At 44.6% G+C, this 22574-nt stretch overlaps 2 long non-coding RNA genes across 2 annotated transcripts; one reads left to right on the top strand and one right to left on the bottom strand.

Moving 5' to 3' along the window:
* Positions 1-3747: 3747 nt before the first annotated feature.
* LOC311133765 lies at positions 3748-14812 on the bottom strand. The gene is made up of 4 exons (XR_014613626.1): positions 14519-14812; positions 11507-11970; positions 4739-4964; positions 3748-4501 (listed from the first exon to the last, which is right to left on the bottom strand). It is a non-coding gene; the product is annotated as an uncharacterized lncRNA (long non-coding RNA).
* A 996-nt stretch (positions 14813-15808) lies between these two features.
* On the top strand, positions 15809-21157 carry LOC311133764. The gene is made up of 3 exons (XR_014613625.1): positions 15809-15909; positions 15994-16099; positions 20934-21157. It is a non-coding gene; the product is annotated as an uncharacterized lncRNA (long non-coding RNA).
* Positions 21158-22574: the final 1417 nt, after the last annotated feature.

Below are 22574 nucleotides of genomic sequence, written 5' to 3'. Positions count from 1 at the left end.
TCGTTCTTTATTTTCAGCTAAGATCTTTCTTATCTTTTAAATGTATTGTAAATGTACATCAGTTGGGTTTTAGACCAAGTCATAGCACTATCTCTGCTGCATCCCTAGTTATAAATGATGTGGTTAACAGTATGGATAAAAGGCAACATTGTGCTGCCCTCTTCATTGACCTGTCAATTCAGAGGCTTTCATCAATTGGCATAGACCAGGTTGCATGTAACTGGTTTACAAATTACTAGACAGATAGAACTCAATGTGTATATACTGATGGTGTTAAATCAGGTTTCCTGGATATTGCGAAAGGTGTCCCGCAGGAGTCGATTTTGGGTCCTGTACTTTTTACTGTTTACATTAATAATATTGACTTGTCTGTAAAAAATTGGAACCTGCGCAGTATATGCCGATGATGCTGTTGTGTATGCTAATGCCCCCACGGTTGGCCAGGCTCTATCTGAACTACAGTCTGCCTTCATGGTGTTACAGAAAAACTTGATTGACCTGAAATTAGTATTGAATGCAGGTAAAACTAAGTATATGTTGTTCTCTACAGCGCATACAAATAACTGATGATTTAAACATATGTACTTTGGATGGTGTCAATATTGATCGTGTCCCTGCTTACAAATATCTGGGCATCTGCATTTATACAAATCTGTCTTTTAAAAAGCATATTGATGAGTCAGTTCAGAACCTGAGAATAAACATGGGTTTCTTCTGCCTCTTGCTAAATAGTAGAAAGCAGATTATTCAGTCGATGTTCCTATCGGTCATAGACTATGGCGACATCATCTATATGAACGGTCTCTACTGAGTTAGGTAAATCAGCTTTTTGTTTTCTTGCACCTTATTTGTGGAACAATCTTCAAAATGTTCTTACATGTGATGTTCTGGTGCCTCTAGGGTAATTCAGAAAGCTGATTGAGGATCTTATTACTGATGAATGTGTTTGTTTTTTATGACTGTGTTTTTCTTTCTTTCTGCTTGCATTTTGTATTTATATTTTGATGTGTGTAAAAAGAAAAGTTCAATAAATAAATAAAATGACATTTATTATTAATGTTTTCTGAACCAGATAGGCCTTCATAAAACATTTGACAAGAAAATGAGCATAAGATAAGCATAAGCTTTACGAAAGATTTCATGAAGGTTTGATACAGCCTAAAAAGCTGTTGTTTGTTTAGTGTGAACCGTAACGCGTAGCATAATGCTTATCCTTAAGCCTGTTATAAAGGTTCAATACAACCCTTAAGCCAACCATAAATCTTAGACAGAGATGTGACTATGGCCTTAACCATCGCATTAGCCTATGACCTATGTATCTTTAGTCAAACATTCTAGCTATATCACAAAAACCTCAGAAGCTAACCCTATCTCTCTGATAGTATCCTTATCTCTCTGATGCTAACTCTAGCTCTCTGATGCTAACCCTATCTCTCTGATGCTAACTCTATCTCTCTGATGCTAAGCCTATCTCTCTGATGCTAACCCTATCTCTCTGATGCTAACTCTATCTCTCTGATGCTAACCCTATCTCTCTGATGCTAACCCTAGCTCTCTGATGCTAACCCTATCTCTCTGATGCTAACCCTATCTCTCTGATGCTAACCCTATCTCTCTGATGCTAACCTTATCTCTCTGATGCTAACCCTATCTCTCTGATGCTAACCCTATCTCTCTGATGCTAACCCTATCTCTCTGATGCTAACTCTATCTCTCTGATGCTAACCCTATCTCTCTGATGCTAACCCTATCTCTCTGATGCTAACCCTATCTCTCTAATGCTAACCCTATCTCTCTGATGCTAACCCTATCTCTCTGATGCTAAACCTATCTTTCTGATGCTAACCCTAGCTCTTTTCCCCTCTTTCACTCTAGTTTCCCTGCCATAATTAATTAAACCCACTCCTGAATTTTCCAATACCTGTTTCATGTAAGTATGAATATCCTGTATTCAATGGACATTGGGTCATTATCTGAAAATGTTGTAAATAAAGAGTAATTTCATATGAAGGAACTTTCCAATAGTCATACTTTTTTTTGTACTGACTCTGCTTGTGGAACTCTCTGTTGGAACTCTTAAAAGCCTATTTGCTGTGCCAATGCTCCCACCAAGTGGCAAGTTCATCTTATGACAGTCTGTGTCACTAAAGAGTAAAAGAAAGAGAGCTCACTCTGCCAGATACCTCTACATTGATTGAAATGCTGCACAAAAGAAAACCTACGTATTTTACAAAACTGGCTGCAGTGCCTAGGAAAAAGACTGTCATGACCTCGCTCTCCATCCAAGGTGCATGAATAGAGGAGCAAGCTGCAGACATGAGCTTATTCAGACACTCTTAGAAGACAACGGAAGTAGATATCAGAAATGCATTTTTATTTTTATTAAAGCTGGAATCCTTAGTTGCTACATCCCATTTTTGGACTTAAATGTATAAATGCCTCATGAGCTTAGTTCAACTGTCGTACCCCATCAGAACAAACAAACATTGTATAGCCACAAAACATGGTTAAAACTATCATTTTGATATCATACATGGTCAGTCCTTGCATCCATAGCTCTGTCTATGAATTTGAGAGTGGTTACATTTCTCCAGGCCCATCCATCAGCTTTTTACCAAAACAGAGGTGGGGTGACCGCTTTGTTATTGTTTCATTTGAGATTTGTAGCTTTAAAACCAACGCGTTTCAGCACATTACCTCTAAGGTTTTTTTAGCTGTGGTTGCTAGAAATATAATATTGTGAACTGTTATTCAGAGCCTTTGCTATGAGACTCGAAATTGAGCTCAGGTGCATCATGTTTCCATTGATCCTCCTTGAGATGTTTCTACAACTTGATTGGAGTCCACCTGTGGTACATTCAATTGATTGGACATTATTTGGAAAGGCACACACCTGTCTATATAAGGTCCCACAGTTGACAGTGCATGTCAGAGCAAAAACCAAGCCATGAGGTCGAAGGAATTGTCCATAGAGCTCAGAGACAGGATTGTGTCGAGGCACAGATCTGGGAAAGGGTACCAAAACATTTCTGCAGCGTTGAAGGTCCCCAAGAACACAGTGGCTTCCATCATTCTTAAATGGAAGACGTTTGGAACCACCAAGACTCTTCCTAGAGGTGGCCACCCGGCCAAACTGAGAATCGGTGGAGAAGGGCCTTGGTCAGGGAGGTGACCAAGAACCCGATGGTCACTCTGACAGAGCTCCACAGTTCCTCTGTGGAGATGGGAGAACCTTCCAGAAGGACAACCACAACCTGCCATAGGTGCTTCAACAAAGTACTGAGTAAAAGGTCTGATTACTTATGTAAAAGTATGAAAATGTATACACTCACTAATTGTAAGTCGCTCTGGATAAGAGCATCTGCTAAATGACTAAAATGTAAAAGGCAAAGGGTGGCTGCTTTGAAGAATTTAAAGTCTAAAATATATTTGATTTGTTTAACACTACTTTGGTAACTACATGATTGCATATGTGTTATTTCATAGTTTTGATGTCTTCACTATTATTCTACAACGTAGAAAATAGTACAAATAAAAACCCTTGAATGAGTAGGTGTCCAAACTTTTGACTGGTACTATATATATGTGTGTGTGTATCTGGAATTCTCTTGTTACCTCTCATTCACAGGGGTCCATCTCAATAAACCTGGGCGTACTTGGAACTGCCTCTCTCATTGTCAGAGAATGCATTCAGCCTCATGGCTGCAAGGATGAGAATTATTGATGGACGCAAAGACTCAGTTCTTTGTGCACTGTGAACCAGTAGAGTTTTAATGTTGTTAATAAAATAAAACCTGATTCTGCGACGTCTCAGTGTGCAGTAATTTAGATTAGACTGAACTACGTACACCACCAGTAGAAGAAAGTCTGTGGCACACAGCTCTTCTCTACATTGTCAGTCTGTGGCACACAGCTCTTCTCTACATTGTCAGCACTTGATGTTCAAATAGAATGCATTGAAACACCTTGTATTGACATGAAGAAATGCCAACAGAGCTTTTTCAGCACACAAATAAACCTTTTATTTTTGCTTCTGAAAATAAACCACAATACAAAAGTGTCTACTGAGAACTGACATGTAAACAAGTTTCTATGGAATAAAATGTAAGTGTCAGAGTGTAGTTACAAATATTTCTGAACAATAGTACAACAGTGTCTGCTATGAACAGACATGTAAACAAAAGGTTCAAAAATAAAATGTCAAGAGTGTAGATACAAATATTTATGAGCAATATAAATATTACTGATCAATAGTAGAACCATGTCTTATGAACAGACATGTAGATAACAAAAGTGTCAATGGACTAAAATGAAAGTGTCTAGTGTCTGACTCCTGAGATGTCTGAACAACAACAGAACAAGTTAATTTCACTGTGGTCCCAGTCGTTCGGTCCATGTCCTCTTCGTGAAGTCATGCATGAACTCATGCAGCTGGTGATCGAATTCCTCCCGGAGTTTTGGCAAGAGTTCATCCATGAAATCAGCTATAGGTGCCAGGACCCTGTGAAGAGGGGGGACATTAGGAGAGTCTGGAGAGCAGTGTGCATGGTGAGGAGAGGAGGGGGGACATTAGGAGAGTCTGGAGAGCAGTGTGCATGGTGAGGAGAGGAGAGGGGACATTAGGAGAGTCTGGAGAGCAGTGTGCATGGTGAGGAGAGGTGGAGAAAGGCCAACAGAAGAGAGGAAAAGGGGGATCAGAGTAAAGGAGGAGAGTCTGAAAATATTTGTATTTATTTACGTCCAGGACAAGCTGGTGGTCGGTGCATGACGTTCCCCAGATCTTGAGATATGGCTTCAATCATTTGCAATGCCTTTGTGAGTGATGTGTCAAGGGCTGAGTCTGCAGCTCTTTTCTCCCTTCTCCTCACACCCCTGCCACTACTGCTGCTGCTCTGTGGCATCGCTGAGGAACAAGCCAGTGGAGTAGGTCTTAGAGGTGGGCACAGGATAGAGCTTCCCAGGTCCTGCATGGAGATTGCAAGGATGAGAATTCTCCACAAAAAAACAGAAAACTTGAGCGTGCATAACTATTCACCCCCCCAAAGTCAATACTTTGTAGAGCCACCTTTTGCAGCAATTACAGCTGCAAGTCTCTTGGGGTATGTCTCTATATCTAGCCACTGAGATTTTTGCCCATTCTTCAAGGCAAAACTGCTCCAGCTCCTTCAAGTTGGATGGGTTCCGCTGGTGTACAGCAATCTTTAAGTCACACCACAGATTCTCAATTGGATTGAGGTCTGGGCTTTGACAAGGCCATTCCAAGACATTTAAATGTTTCCCCTTAAACCACTCGAGTGTTGCTTTAGCACGGGGGGCCAGTATGAAAAATGTATGCACTCACTAATTGCAAGTCGCTCTGGATAAGAGCGTCTGCTAAATGACTGAAATGAAAATGAAATGATAGCAGTATGCTTAGGGTTCAATAAGCATTCAATAAGCATTTTGCTACAGCTGGCTATGCTTTCCACCTGGCTAACCCTGCCCCAGCCACCAGCTCTGCACCTTCCGCTGCAACTTGCCCATGCCCCCCCCCCCTCTCTTTCGTATCGTCTGAGATCCCCAGAGATAGGAAAGCTGCCGCGGTCATCCCCCTCTTCAAAGGGGGTGACACTCTAGATCCAAACTGTTACAGACCTATATCCATCCTGCCCTGCCTTTCGAAAGTATTTGATTGCCAAGTTAACAAACAGATCACCGACCATTTCGAATCCCACCGTACCTTCTCCGCTATGCACTCTGGTTATGCAAATCAAATCAAATCAAATCAAATCAAATGAAATTTTATTGGTCACATGCGCCGAATACAACAGGTGCAGACATTACAGTGAAATGCTTACTTACAGCCCTTAACCAACAGTGCATTTATTTTAAACAAAAAAAGTAAAAATAAAACAACAACAAAAAAAGTGTTGAGAAAAAAGAGCAGAAGTAAAATAAAATAACAGTAGGGAGGCTATATATACAGGGGGGTACCGGTGCAGAGTCAATGTGCGGGGGCACCGGCTAGTTGAGATAGTTGAAGTAATATGTACATGTTGGTAGAGTTAAAGTGACTATGCATAAATACTTAACAGAGTAGCAGCAGCGTAAAAAGGATGGGGTGGGGGGGGCAGTGCAAATAGTCCGGGTAGCCATGATTAGCTGTTCAGGAGTCTTATGGCTTGGGGGTAGAAGCTGCTGAGAAGTCTTTTGGACCTAGACTTGGCACTCTGGTACCGCTTGCCGTGCGGTAGCAGGGAGAACAGTCTATGACTAGGGTGGCTGGAGTCTTTGACAATGTTGAGGGCCTTCCTCTGACACCGCCTGGTATAGAGGTCCTGGATGGCAGGAAGCTTGGCCCCAGTGATGTACTGGGCCATACGCACTACCCTCTGTATTGCCTTGCGGTCGGAGGCCAAGCAGTTGCCATACCAGGCGGTGATGCAACCAGTCAGGATGCTCTCAATGGTGCAGCTGTAGAATTTTTTGAGGATCTGAGGACCCATGCCAAATCTTTTCAGTCTCCTGAGGGGGAATAGGCTTTGTCGTGCCCTCTTCACGACTGTCTTGGTGTGTTTGGACCATGATAGTTCGTTGGTGATGTGGACACCAAGGAACTTGAAGCTCTCAACCTGTTCCACTACAGCCCCGTCGATGAGAATGGGGGCGTGCTCAGTCCTCTTTTTTTACCTGTAGTCCACAATCATCTCCTTTGTCTTGGTCACGTTGAGGGGACGTTTTGTTTATTCCATATGTAACTCTGTGTTGTTGTTTTTATCGCACTGCTTTGCTTTATCTTGGCCAGGTCGCAGTTGTAAATGAGAACTTGATCTCAACTGGCTTACCTGGTTAAATAAAGGTTAAATAAAAAAAATCTATGAAATAAAAGGGTCATTGTCCGGCTGGAAGGTGAACCTCCGTCCCAGTCTCAAATCTTTAGGAGGACTGAAACAGGTTTCCCTCAAGAATTTCCCTGTATTTAGCGCCATCCACCATTTCTTCAATACTGACCAGTTTCCCAGTCCCTGCCGAAGAAAAACATCCCCACAGCATAATGCTGCCACCACCGTGCTTCACTGTGGGGATGGTGTTCTCGGGGTGATGAGAGGTGTTGGGTTTGCCCCAGACATAGCATTTTCCTTGATGGCCAAAAAGCTCAATTTTAGTCTCATCTGACCAGAGTACCTTCTTCCATATGTTTGGGGAGTCTCCCACATGCCTTTTGGCGAACACCAAACGTGTTTGCTTATTTTTTTCTTTAAGCAATGGCTTTTTTCTGGCCCCTCTTCCGTAAAGCCCAGCTCTGTGGAGTGTATGTCTTAAAGTGGTCCTATGAACAGATACTCCAATCTCCGCTGTGGAGCTTTTCAGCTCCTTCAGGGTTATCTTTGGTCTCTTTGTTGCCTCTCTGATTAATGCCCTCCTTGGCTGGTCCGTGAGTTTTGGTGGGCGGCCCTCTCTTGGCAGGTTTGTTGTGGTGCCATATTCTTTCAATTTTTTATTAATGGATTTAATGGTGCTCCGTGGGATGTTCAAAGTTTCGGATATTTTTTTATAACCCAACCCTGATCTGTACTTCTCCACAACTTTGTCCCTGACCTGTTTGGAGAGCTCCTTGGTCTTCATGGTGCCGCTTGCTTGGTGGTACCCCTTGCTTAGTGGTGTTGCAGACTCTGGGGCCTTTCAGAACAGGTGTATATATACTGAGATCATGTGACACTTAGATTGCACAAAGGTGGACTTTATTTAACTAATTATGTGACTTTTGAAGGTAATTGGTTGCACCAGATCTTATTTAGGGGCTTCATAGCAAAGGGGGTGAATACATGTGCACACACCACTTTTCCGTTATTTCTTTTTTAGAATATTTTTAAACAAGTAATATTTTTAATTTCACTTCACCAATTTTGACGATTCTGTGTATGTCCATTACATGAAATCCAAGTAAAAATCAATTTAAATTACAGGTTGTAATGCAACAAAATAGGAAAAACTCCAAGGGGGATGAATACTTTTGCAAGGCACTGTACATGTCCACATACTGTAGTCTAAGTGCAGTGACACTAAAAGTTTGTTCTGAGTAGTTTAGTTTCATAATTACTTTTCAGGTCAGTCTACTAGGTGTTCTCAGGAATGAAATCTTGAAGTTAAATGTCATGTCTTACTGATTTTTGCTGTTCAAACATATATAGTTCACATTTTCTATCATAAGTAACCCATAAAGTTGAACTGACCAACGAGAGTATATGTTTTTTTTAGAGAAGGGCAGGAGAATAATTAACTCAGTATGAAACTTTGAACTCACTGTTACAATAACACAGTAAAACCCAGCAGTGATTTCTGAGAAGAGGTAAGTGAAAGCAGTCAGTTGATATGTCAGTATAGATCATTATCAATAAAATGTCACTGTAAGGTGCAGAGCGTTCAATTTATGAAATAAGTTGGTCTTACTTGACTCTATTATGTTTTACTTACCAAAATAAAGTGGTAGTGAGACATTGATATTTTTGTAAAAAACACTTGATTTATTTGTGTTGTGCTGATATAGAATTATTCAGTTTTTGCAAGTTATGAATATGTAATAGTGGCATGTGGCTCTGTTTTCGAGGATTGGGGTAATTCAGAATTGTTTGACTTTATGATACTTTTACACAATGTTCTTTGCATATTTGAAGTGTTTTTCTAAAATAATATTAAGCAGTTTGTTGTGCTATGAGGTGTAATTGATCATGATGAATGGATATCAAAACCATCAGGCAAATTGACATTCAATAATGAGACAAGTCATTCCCACAATCAAAAAGGTTATGTGCACCACTCAATGACAGAGGCTAATGCAGCTTCCTGTAATGCTTACATCTCTACCTCCAGTTACTGCTAGGGGAATGAGCACTGAGATCAACAATGACTGCTAAGTTGGGTTAAAATAACAAATTGTCAAACACATAAAACAATGTTAAACATTAAGACACGACCACTGATCAAACTACTTACTACTTACACTTGAAAATAATTAGCGATTAAGTTTAATAATTTAAGTAGAAGGGGCCCTACATTTTTATGTTCAATACAACAAATATTCGTATTCAAGTAACTTCAATCAATATGCTTGTCAATCTCTCCTGGCTCAAAGTGGAGGAGAGATTGACTTCATCACCGATGACTTCGGACACCCATGCATACCCCACAAGACATGTCATCAGAGGTCTCTTCACAGTCCCCAAGTCCAGAACAGACTATGGGAGGCGCACAGTACTACATAGAGCCATGACTACATAGAACTCTATTCCACATCAAGTAACTGATGCAAGTAGTAAAATTAGATTTAAAAAACAGATTAAAAAACACCTTATGGAAGAGCGGGGACTGTGAAGCAACACAAACATAGGCACAGACACATGCACATACACGATAACATACGCACTATACACACATGTACACATGGATTTTGTACTGTAGATATGTGGTAGTGGTGGAGAAGGGGCCTAAGGGCACACAGTGTGTTGTGAAATCTGTGAATGTATTGTAATGTTTTTAAAATTGTATGAACTGCCTTAATTTTGCTGGACCCCAGGAAGAGTAGCTGCTGCCTTGGCAACAGCTAATGGGGATCCATAATAAATACAAATACAAATCGTTATATTTCAGAATACATGCAATTTAGTGTCAAAAAGTTAATAAACACAGAACAGTTAAATATTTGCAACTTAGAAAGACAACCATATGGGCAGTGATGTCACTTTATTAACATACAGTTGAAGTCGGAAGTTTACATACACTTAGGTTGGCGTCATTAAAACTAGTTTTTCAACCACTCCACAAATTTCTTGTTAACAAACTATAGTTTTGGCAAGTCGGTTAGGACATCTACAGACAGATTATTTCACTTATAATTCACTGTATCACAATTCCAGTGGGTCAGATATTTACATACACTAAGATGACTGTGCCTTTAAACAGCTTGGGAAATTCCAGAAAATGATGTCATGGCTTTAGAAGCTTGTGATAGGCAATTTACAAAAGCCTGAAGGTAACACGTTCATCTGTACAAACAATAGCACGCAAGTATAAACACTGTGGGACCACACAGCCGTCATACCGCTCAGGAAGGAGACGCGTTCTGTCTCCTAGAGATAAACGTACTTTGGTGCGAAAAGTGCAAATCAATCCCAGAACAACAGCAAAGGACCTTGTGAAGATGCTAGAGGGAACAGGTACAAAAGTGTCAATATCCACAGTAAAACGAGTCCTATATCGACATAACCTGAAAGGCCGCTCAGCAAGGAAGAAGCCACTGCTCCAAAACCGCCATAAAAAAGCCAGACTATGGTTGGCAATTGCACATGGGGACAGAGATCATACTTTTTGGTGAACTGTCCTCTGGTCTGATTAAACAAAAATAGAACTGTTTGGCCATAATGACCATCTTTATGTTTGGAGGAAAAGGGGCAAGCCGAAGAACACCATCCCAACCGTGAAGCACGGGGGTGGCAGCATCATGCTGTGGGGGTGCTTTGCTGCAGGAGGGACTGGTGCACTTCACAAAATAGATGGCATCATGAGGAAGGAAAATTATGTGGATATATTGAACCAACATCTCAAGACATCAGTCAGGAAGTTAAAGCTTGGTCGCAAATGGGTCTTCCAAATTAACAATGACCCCAAGCATCCTTCCAAAGTTGTGGCAAAATGGCTTAAGGACGACAAAGTCAAGGTATTGGAGTGGCCATTGCAAAGCCCTGACCTCAATCCTATAGAACATTTGTGGGCAGATCTGAAAAAGCGTGTGCGAGCAAGGAGGCCTACAAACCTGACTCAGTTACAACAGCTATGTCAGGAGGAATAGGCCAAAATTCACCCAACTTATTGTGGGAAGCTTGTGGAAGGCTACCCGAAACGTTTGATCCAAGTTAAACAATTTAAAGGCAATGCTACCAAATCTTAATTGGGTGTATGTAAATGTCTGACCCACTGGGAACGTGATGAAAGAAATAAAAGCTTAAATAAATCATTCTCTCTACTATTATTCTGACATTTCACATTCTTAAAATAAAGTAGTGATCCTAACTGACCTAAGACAGGGAATTTTTACTAGGATTAAATGTCAGGAATTGTAAAAAACGGAGTTTAAATGTATTTGGCTAAGGTGTATGTAAACTTCCGACTTCAACTGTAAGTATTGGCACTGACATACTTTGAGTTGGGTTACTAAAATGGTGTTAGGCAACAGGTTTCCCACAAAAAAAATTACTTAGCACAACTAATTACTTTTTACAATGTATTTTCATGTCATCCAACAAATGTAAACGCCTGAAGTTTGCTAAACAGCATTAGCGCAGCTGTTGCTTTGATCAGATTATATGAGAATAGAGCCCTTCACTGGCCTCTTCAACCTGACATAACACACACACACACAAACTCATATACCCACCCACACACACATAAAGACGGTTTCAGTAGAATGTGTGTGTGTGTGTGTGTGTTTGTGTGTGTGTGTGTGTGCGCGCTTGCATGCGTGTCTTCTTACTTTTGAGCGGCCACAGACACCACACTGGACAGGGTGGTGGACCTGCTCTCCTTTCCTCTGAATCCTCCCCCCATCCTCTTCACTCTGACCACCACCCAACGCCTTGGCTACCAGAGACTACAGAAAAGGAGAGAAAGAGAGAGGGTGTGCATACGTGTGTGTTTGTGTGTGTTTCTGAATTGAGTCAGTTGTTGATGATAATATTAATGATAAAAAAAATTTACTGCACTCTAGAGAGATGTAGGCCTAGATATCTTAGAATGTATTTACATATTTACAGACTGTGTGTGTGTGTGTGTGTGTGAGAGAGAGAGAGAGAGAGAGAGAGAGAGAGAGAGAGAGAGAGAGAGAGAGAGAGTTGTGTTTTTCCTTTTCAGCCACCCATCTCTGCTTGTCAGTCTTGATAGACCCAGGTATGCTCTTCTGGGTGAGGCTGTCAGGCAGTTGTGGAGAGCATGGCAGATCTGAAAGAGAGATGCACAAAGTGACAGTAATTATACAGCTCAACAGCATGTTTGTGTGTACATCTGTTGGTGTGAGTGAGTGAGCGTATTTGTATGTCACATACAGTGCCTTGCAAAAGTATTCATCCCCCTTGGAGTTTTTCCTATTTTGTTGCATTACAACCTGTAATTTAAATGGATTTTTATTTCGATTTCATGTAATGGACATACACAAAAGTGTCCAAATTGGTGAAGTGAAATGAAAAAAATAACTTGTTTCAAAAAATTCTAAAAGATAAATAATTGAAAAGTGGTGCGTGCATATGTATTCACCCCCTTTGCTATGAAGCCCCTAAATAAGATCTGGTGCAACTAATTATCTTCAGAAATCAAATAATTAGTTGGATAAAGTCCACTTGTGTGCAATCTAAGTGTCACATGATCTGTCACATGATCTCAGTATATATACACCTGTTCTGAAAGGCCCCAGAGTCTGCAACACCACTAAGCAAGGGGCCCCACCAAGCAAGCGGCACCATGAAGACCAAGGAGCTCTCCAAACAGGTCAGGGACAAAGTTGTGGAGAAGTACAGATCAGGGTTGGGTTATAAAAAACAAACAGAAACTTTGAACATTCCACGGAGCACCATTAAATCCATTATAAAAAATGGAAAGAATATGGCACCACAACAAACCTGCCAAGAGAAGGTCGCCCACCAAAACTCACGGACCAGCCAAGGAGGGCATTAATCAGAGAGGCAACAAAGAGACCAAAGATAACCCTGAAGGAGCTGCAAAGCTCCACAGCGGAGATTGGAGTATCTGTCCATAGGACCACTTTAAGCCGTACACTCCACAGAGCTGGGCTTTACAGAAGAGGGGCCAGAAAAAAGCCATTGCTTAAAGAAAAAAATAAGCAAACACGTTTGGTGTTCGCCAAAAGGCATGTGAGAGACTCCCCAAACATATGGAAGAAGGTACTCTGGTCAGATGAGACTAAAATTTAGCTTTTTTGGCCATCAAGGAAAATGCTACGTCTGGTGCAAACCCAACACCTCTCATCACCCCGAGAACACCATCCCCACAGTGAAGCATGGTGGTGGCAGCATCATGCTGTGGGGATGTTTTTCATTGGCAGGGACTGGGAAACTGGTCAGAATTGAAGGAATTATGTATACTGCTAAATACAGGGAAAGTCTTCAGGGAAACCTGTTTCAGTCTTCCAGAAATTTGAGACTGGGACGGAGGTTCACCTTCCAGCAGGACAATGACCCTAAGCATACTGCTAAAGCAACACCCAACACACAAGTGGTTTAATAATATAATATAATATAATAATATGCCATTTAGCAGATGCTTTTATCCAAAGCGACTTACAGTCATGCGTGCATACATTTTTTGTGTATGGGTGGTCCCGGGGATCGAACCCACTACCTTCGCGTTACAAGCACCGTGCTCTACCAGCTGAGCTACAGAGGACCACGTTTAAGGGGAAACATTTAAATGTCTTGGAATGGCCTAGTCAAAGCCCAGACCTCAATCCAATTGAGAATCAGTGGTGTGACTTAAAGATTGCTGTACACCAGCGGAACCCATCCAACTTGAAGGAGCTGAAGCAGTTTTGCCTTGAAGAATGGGCAGAAATCCCAGTGGCTAGATGTGCCAAGATTATAGAGACATTCCCCAAGAGACTTGCAGCTGTAATTGCTGCAAAAGGTGGCTCTACAAAGTACGCTCAAGTTCTGTTTTTTTTGTCTTATTTCTTGTTTGTTTCACCCCAAAAAATATTTTGCATCTTCAAAGTGGTAGGAATGTTGTGTAAATTAAAGATACAAACCCCCCCAAAATCCATTTTAATTCCAGCTTTATCAGCTCTGGTTAATTAAGTAGCTTAAAAATGACTTTTCTGCTTTCTTCCCTCACTCGGATCAGACTGGGTCTGGATCCACCCATGTCTATAGGAACGGGTCTAGTTGTCCTCGGGTCTGTTTGGAACAGGTCTCTATATTAAACAAAATGTTTTATGCATATCAGGACCGGGTGGGAAAGCTCCACCTCTTCCCCTCCTTTTCTCCCTCCTCTTCCGCTCCTTCTCCCCCCCTGTCCTCTTCCCCTCCTTCTCTCCCCCCTCCTCTTCCCCCCCTCCTTCTCCCCTCCTTCTCTCCCCCCTCCTCTTCCCCCCTCCTTCTCCCCCCGTCCTCTTCCCCTCCTCTTCCCCTCCTTCTCCCCCCCGTCCTCTTCCCCTCCTCTTCCCCTCCTTCTCCCCCCTTTCCTCTTCCGCTCCTTCTCCCCCCCCCCCCCCCCCATTCTCTCCCCCCCCCCTCCTTCTCCCCCCCTTTATTGTCCAATTGTACACAACGTCCAACGGAAATACGACTTCCGTTTATCTCAACCCCTCCGACAGACACACATGCACAAACAGAGGTTGGAGCAGGGGGCTGCCATACTATGGGGCCGGGGAGCAGTTGCTGTGGATAGACAGCATAGACATCTGTGATTCTACTAGAATACAATAGAACACAGTATAAACAGTAAATCAGTAGTATAGTCCCTCAAATTGAAGACGTACCTGTGACGAGTCTCCTGCTGTAATAATATAACAGTTAGATGTTCTTCAGTAGCTTCTCAGGCTGTAGAAACACAGTGAAGCTTCTCTTCTACAGATCGCTGAACATCAAGTCTTAATGTTAATCTAGCGACTGGAAGGAACTGAATGAAGATCAATACAGTTTATTAAGTCTTTATGTTTTTCCAGTCAGGAAGAATATCAAACTGTTGCTTATCAGTCAGGAGAAATGTTGTGTAGCTTCTCTCTACAGCATCTGACTTCATAATGTGTTGAGGCAAGAAGGGGGGTGGTGGGGTGTGTGTGGGGGGAGGAGCTGATGCGGGATTGGGTTGATCCAATGTCTGAGTGTGTCTCTGTTTCTGCTCCTCTTCATTGGACGAGTCGAGTCAGCTGTCTGTTCCCGCCCATGAGCTCCACAGTCATTGGTCCGATTCAATTCAAAATAAAATCAAGAAATGAAACGTAACATTCTTCAGGAAAAGAAACAGTAAACAGACTTTCTCTCCTCTATCAGAGCGTAGTTACAGTATTACTGAGAACCTTGTTCTAACTGACAAACATTCTGTCCTGCCAAGCTCTAGCTGTGAACCATTTGGGTGCCAGTAAAGGAATATCTGGAAATATTATTCTTACATTTCAGTTCATAATACATGTACAGTGAGGGAAAAAAGTATTTGATCCCCTGCTGATTTTGTACGTTTGCCCACTGACAAAGACATGATCAGTCTATAATTTTAATGGTAGGTTTATTTGAACAGTGAGAGACAGAATAACAACAACAAAATCCAGAAAAGCGCATGTCAAAAATGTTATAAATTGATTTGCATTTTAATGAGGGAAATAAGTATTTGACCCCCTCTCAATCAGAAAGATTCCTGGCTCCCAGGTGTCTTTTATACAGGTAACGAGCTGAGATTAGGAGCACACTCTTAAAGGGAGTGCTCCTAATCTCAGTTTGTTACCTGTATAAAAGACACCTGTCCACAGAAGCAATCAATCAATCAGATTCGAAACTCTCCACCATGGCCAAGACCAAAGAGCTCTCCAAGGATGTCAGGGACAAGATTGTAGACCTACACAAGGCTGGAATGGGCTACAAGACCATCGCCAAGCAGCTTGGTGAGAAGGTGACAACAGTTGGTGCGATTATTAGCAAATGGAAGAAACACAAAAGAACTGTCAATCTCCCTCGGCCTGGGTGTTAGGCCTACTGCTGCTAGGTAGCTCTCTCTCTGCTCTCTCCCTCCCCTCTGTCTGTCCTTGATTGCAGGAGTGAAGTCTGGTGTGCGGGAGTCAGGGTTCCAGCTGCAGCTCATTCACCATAATCACCTCAGCCTTTAAGACCCGGTCAAACTTGCCACTCATCGTCAGATCATAGTCAAGACTACCATGTTAGTTTCGCTGTTGACTCAACCTGCTTGTTTTCGCCCTTTGTGTTTTTGGCCTGTTCTAGTTACTTTTCTCCTGTGCCACAGATTATTGGAACCTGACTCCTGCCTCCGCTTCACTCCTGCCACCACCATCCTGCTTACCACTACCGGACCTTCCTTTTGGACTCACCACGGACACTAGGACGTTACGGTACCACTCCTACTCTGAACCTGGATCTGTTACCCTCCCTGTTAACCTGGACTTGCTCTTCCCCTATTATTGGAAACCTGGACAAATTTAACTTTTGTAAATAAACCTGTTAAACCTTCTCTGGCTCGGTGTAGTTGTCTGCATTTGGGTTCATATCTAGTTAAATCGTGACAGTATGATCTGACCAACATGAACCCAGCAGACAGTAGCTCGGATACCACCCCAGAGGGCACTCAGATTCGGACTGCCATAGCCAATCAGGGCATTTTACTTGGCCAACATGATACCTTGTTTAAGACTATTTCTGAGAACAGTCAGGTGCTGCTTAATCAGGTTCAATTACTCACCGATCAAGTGTCTGCCCTTACTACTCAAGTTAATAATGCACCCCTCGTGCATGGCATACAAACTGCTCCTTCTCCTGCTCCGCCTGTTTTTCTTGCCCCTCCAGCCCAGATCAGAGAGCCTTTTGTTCCTGCTCCAGAGCGCTATGACGGGAACATGGGAACCTGTGGTGATTTTTTGACTCAGTGCTCGTTGGTGTTTGAACAACAGCCCCTCACCTATGCCTCCGAAAGAGCCCGTATTGCCTACCTTATCAACTCTACTAGCGGTTCCGCTCGTTCCTGGGGATCCGCGGTCTGGGAGAGCCAGTCGGACATTTGCAACGCTTACGTTGCCTTCACCACTGAGATGAGGAAGGTTTTCGACCACCCCGTACGGGGCAAGGAGGCTGCTAAACGTTTGTTGTCTCTTCGGCAGGGGTCTCGCAGTGTGGCGGAGATGGCAGTGGAGTTCCGAACTTTAGCGGCAGTGAGTGGTTGGAATGACGAGGCATTACAAGGAGTGTTCATTAATGCTTTGGCTGAGACCTTGAAGGATGAATTGGTGTCATATGATGAATCGCCTACGCTGGATAATCTTATTTCACTCACCATCAGGTTGGATAATCGGATTCGGGAGCGCCGCCGGGAGAGGAGTGGTAGTTCCAAGCAACCTGTCTGTCGTCAACCAACTCCTCCCCGCCTCTTCCCTAAGGAGAGGGCCGAGTCTTCCCGAGTCGATACTAGGAGCACTGAATCCGAAGCCATGGAGGTGGGTCGTGCACGGTTGTCCTCAGAGGAGCGGGCACGTCGTATTCAGGCTCGGGTCTGCCTGTATTGTGGAGAAGCTGGTCATTTCGTTCCTTCCTGCCCAGTTCGTCCGGGAAAAGGGCCGGCTCATCATTAATGGGAGAAGTTTTGGTGAGCCGAGCAGCGGATTCTTCCTCTTCTCCCCGCATTCTGCTCCAGGCATCCCTCCAGTGGCAGTCCCAGGTTTTCCCTGTTAGTGCGCTGGTTGACTCTGGTGCCGATGAAAGCTTTTTGGATCGAGAGTTGGCTCAACAAATGGATTTAGAGACTGTACCTATGGAACATCCGCTGCAGGCTAAGGGTCTAAATGGACAATTGTTGACCCGTATTACTCATCAGACTGTGCCTGTTTGTCTCAGAGTGTCGGGTAATCATCAGGAGAACATTCCGTTTCACATCATTGACTGCCCTCAGACTCCCCTGGTCCTTGGTATCCCCTGGCTCATAAGACACAATCCACACATTGATTGGGTGACAGGTAGAATTGTTTCATGGAGCACATTTTGTCATGTGAATTGTTTGTGTTCTGCTCAGACCCCTGCCAGCACTGTGCCTCAACCTCCACTGGAGTCCATGGATCTCTCTGCTGTCCCTGACGTGTATCATGACCTGGCATCCGTTTTCTGCAAACACAGAGCTACTTCTCTTCCTCCTCACCGGCCTTACGACTGCGCCATTGACCTCCAGCCAGGAGCCCCTCTCCCCAGCAGTCGCCTGTACAATCTCTCCCGCCCGGAGACGGAGGCTATGGAGAACTACATTCGGGACTCCTTGGCGGCAGGTATTATTCGTCCTTCCTCGTCACTTGTAGGAGCAGGATTCTTTTTTGTTGGAAAGAAGGATAAGACCCTCAGACCCTGTATTGATTTCCGTGGACTTAACAACATCACCATTAAGAACAAATATTCTCTGCCTTTAATTAATTCTGCTTTTCCCCTCCTACATGGTGCAAATATCTTTACCAAACTGGATCTACGAAATGCGTATCACCTGGTGCGCATTCGTAAAGGTGATGAATGGAAGACTGCCTTCAACACACCCTTGGGACATTTTGAGTATCTGGTCATGCCTTTTGGGTTGTCTAATGCCCCTGCAGTTTTTCAGGCACTAGTGAACGATGTCCTTCGGGACATGTTGAATCGTTTTGTTTTTGTCTATCTGGATGATATCCTGATTTTCTCTGAGTCCTCCCAGGAACATGAACTGCATGTGCGCCAGGTGTTGCAAAGGTTGTTGGAGAACAAGCTATTTGTGAAGATGGAGAAATGTGAGTTTCATGTGTCTGAGACCTCTTTTTTGGGTTACATAATAGCTCAGGGGGAGTTGCGGATGGACCCAGCTAAGATCTCTGCTGTCACGGACTGGCCAGCCCCCTCCACCCGCAAACAACTTCAACGATTCCTGGGGTTTGCGAACTTCTACAGGAGGTTCATCAAGGACTACAGCCGCATTGCGGCACCACTCACCGCTCTCACCTCCATCTCACGACCGTTCACTTGGAATGAAGGGGCCGAATCAGCGTTCGAAGAACTGAAACATCGCTTCGCCTCGGCTCCCATTCTGATGCAGCCGGACCCCGACCGCCAGTTTGTCGTCGAGGTGGATGCATCCGACACTGGGGTAGGTGCGGTGTTTTCACAACGTTCTCCTGAAGATAACAAACTGCATCCCTGTGCTTTTCTTTCAAGGAAACTTTCTCAGGCAGAGAGGAATTATGATGTTGGCAATCGTGAACTGCTCGCCGTTAAGCTGGCTCTCGAGGAGTGGCGCCATTGGTTGGAGGGGGCGGAACAACCCTTCATCGTTTGGACGGATCATAAGAATCTGGCATACATCCAGTCAGCGAAGCAGCTCAACCCCCGTCAAGCCAGGTGGGCACTATTTTTTGGGAGATTCAATTTTTCTCTGTCTTACCGTCCTGGGTCACGCAACGTCAAGCCTGACGCCCTGTCTCGTGTTCATTCGGCTGTTGATACTGGTAGTAACCCTGAACCCATCTTGCCTCCTACCTGCAATATTGCGGCCATCACATGTGACATCGAGGGGATTGTTAGACAGGCTCAACATCATCAAGCTGACCCTGGGAGGGGTCCTCCTAACCGGTTGTTTGTCCCTGAGGCTGTTCGCTCCCAGGTACTTCAGTGGGCTCACTCGTCTCCCCTTACCTGTCACCCTGGAGTTGCGCGGACCCTTGACTTTGTGCGACGGAAGTTCTGGTGGCCCAGGATGGAGGCGGACACTCGAGCCTTCATTGCTGCTTGTACGGTATGTGCACGAAGTAAAAACTCCACCCAGGCCAGCACTGGTCATCTACGACCTCTGCCAATACCCAGCCGGCCCTGGTCGCACATTGCCATGGATTTTGTCACTGGACTTCCCCCCTCGTCCGGAAAGACTGTCATTTTTACTGTGATTGATCGTTTTTCTAAGTTCGCTCATTTTTTGGCTCTACCTAAACTGCCCACGGCCAGAGAGACGGCTGATATTTTGGTTGAACATGTGTTCCGCTCTCATGGTTTACCCTCTGATATTGTCTCTGACAGGGGTCCCCAGTTTGTCTCCCAGGGATGGAAGGCGTTCTGTAAAGCTTTGGGCATCACATCCAGCCTGTCCTCGGGATATCATCCCCAGACCAACGGGCAAGCCGAGAGAGCGAACCAGGAGATGGAGACCGCTCTCCGCTGTGTCACAGGGTCTAACCCTGGGTCATGGAGCTCCATGCTCCCCTGGGTGGAATATGCTCATAACACCTTGACTAACGCTTCCTCTGGTTTGTCTCCCTTTCTGTGTGCTCTGGGTTATCAACCTCCCCTGTTCCCTTCTCAAGAGAGGGAACTGGCGGTACCCTCGGTGCAGTCCCACATGCGCCGCTGCTTCAAGGTCTGGAGGAAGGCCAGGGTAGCTCTGTCCCGAGCTTCATCATACATGCAGAGGCAAGCCAACCGTCACCGGTCCCAGGCTCCCGGTTACTCTCCTGGTCAAGAGGTATGGCTTAAGTCACGTGATCTTCCATTGAAAGTGGAGTCTAAGAAGATGGCGCCGCGTTTTATAGGACCGTTCAAGATACTGTCTATTGTTAACCCCTGCGCAGTTAAGCTACAGCTTCCGGCCTCCCTACGGGTTCATTCCACTTTTCATGTTTCACAGATTAAGCCTGTGTCTGTTAGCCCTCTGTGCCCGCCCTCTCGTCCCCCTCCTCCGCCCAGGATCGTGGGTGGGGGTCCTGTCTACACTGTCCGGCGACTTCTGGATGTTCGCCGCCAGGGTCGTGGTTTCCAGTACCTGGTGGATTGGGAGGGTTATGGTCCTGAGGAACGTTCCTGGGTGCCCAGGAGCTTCATTGTGAATCCTGCTCTGGTCCATGAATTTCATAGGTTACATCCCGATAAACCCTGTCGGCCGCCAGGTGGCGTCCGTAGAGAGGGGGGGGGGGTACTGTTAGGCCTACTGCTGCTAGGTAGCTCTCTCCCTCCCCTCTGTCTGTCCTTGATTGCAGGAGTGAAGTCTGGTGTGCGGGAGTCAGGGTTCCAGCTGTAGCTCATTCACCATGATCACCTCAGCCTTTAAGACCCGGTCAAACTTGCCACTCATCGTCAGATCATAGTCAAGACTACCATGTTAGTTTCGCTGTTGACTCAACCTGCTTGTTTTCGCCCTTTGTGTTTTTGGCCTGTTCTAGTTACTTTTCTCCTGTGCCACAGATTATTGGAACCTGACTCCTGCCTCCGCTTCACTCCTGCCACCACCATCCTGCTTACCACTACCGGACCTTCCTTTTGGACTCACCACGGACACTAGGACGTTACGGTACCACTCCTGCTCTGAACCTGGATCTGTTACCCTCCCTGTTAACCTGGACTTGCTCTTCCCCTATTATTGGAAACCTGGACAAATTGAACTTTTGTAAATAAACCTGTTAAACCTTCTCTGGCTCGGTGTAGTTGTCTGCATTTGGGTTCATATCTAGTTAAATCGTGACACTGGGGCTCCATGCATGATATCACCTCGTGGAGTTGCAATGATCATGAGAACGGTGAGGAATCAGCCCAGAACTACACGGGAGGATCTTGTCAATGATCTCAAGCCAGCTGGGACCATGGTCACCAAGAAAACAATTGGTAACACACTACGCCGTTAAGGACTGAAATCCTGCAGCGCCCGCAAGGTCCCCCTGCTCAAGAAAGCACATATACATGCCCGTCTGAAGTTTGCCAATGAACATCTGAATGATTCAGAGGAGAACTGGGTGAAAGTGTTGTGGTCAGATGAGACTAAAATGGAGCTCTGTGGCATCAACTCAACTCGCCGTGTTTGGAAGAGGAGGAATGCTGCCTATGACTCCAAGAACACCATCCCCACCGTCAAACATGGAGGTGAAAACATTTTGCCTTGGGGGTGTTTTTCTGCTAAGGGGACAGGACAACTTCCCCTCATCAAAGGGACGATGGAGGGAAATAAATATTTGTCCCCTCTGCAAAACATTACTTAGTACAAGGGGCAAAACCCTTGTTGGCAATCACAGAGGTCAGACGTTTCTTTTAGTTGGCCACCAGGTTTGCACAAATCTCAGGAGGGATTTTGTCCCACTCTTCTTTGCAGATCTTCTCCAAGTCATTAAGGTTTCAAGCCTGACGTTTGGCAATTCGAACCTTCAGCTCCCTCCACAGATTTTCTATGGGACTAAGGTCTGGAGACTGGCTAGGCCACTCCAGGACCTTAATGTGCTTCTTCTTGAGCCACTCCTTTGTTGCCTTGGCCGTGTGTTTTGGGTCATTGTCATGCTGGAATACCCATCCACGACCCATTTTCAATGCCCTGGCTGAGGTTCTCACCCAAGATTTGACAGTACATGGCCCTGTCCATCGTCCCTTTGATGCGGTGAAGTTGTCCTGCCCCTTAGCAGAAAAACACCCCCAAAGCATAATGTTTCCACCTCCATGTTTGACGGTGGGGATGGTGTTCTTGGGGTCATAGGCAGCATTCCTCCTCCTCCAAACATGGCGAGTTGAGTTGATGCAAAGAGCTCGATTTTGGTCTCATCTGACCACAACACTTTCACCCAGTTCTCCTCTGAATCATTCAGATGTTCATTGGCAAACTTCAGACGGCCCTGTATATGTGCTTTCTTGAGCAGGGGGACCTTGCGGGCGCTGCAGGATTTCAGTCCTTCACGGCGTAGTGTGTTACCAATTGTTTTCTTGGTGACTATGGTCCCAGCTGCCTTGAGATCATTGACAAGATCTTCCCGTGTAGTTCTGGGCTGATTCCTCACCGTTCTCATGATCATTGCAACTCCACAAGGTGAGATCTTGCATGGAGCCCCAGGCCGAGGGAGATTGACA

This window comes from Coregonus lavaretus (assembly GCF_964263955.1).
Source record: "Coregonus lavaretus genome assembly, chromosome: 8".
Lineage (NCBI taxonomy): Eukaryota > Metazoa > Chordata > Actinopteri > Salmoniformes > Salmonidae > Coregonus > Coregonus lavaretus.
The sequence above is the reverse complement of the archived record's forward strand: the minus strand, read 5'-3'. Positions and strand labels throughout refer to the sequence as shown.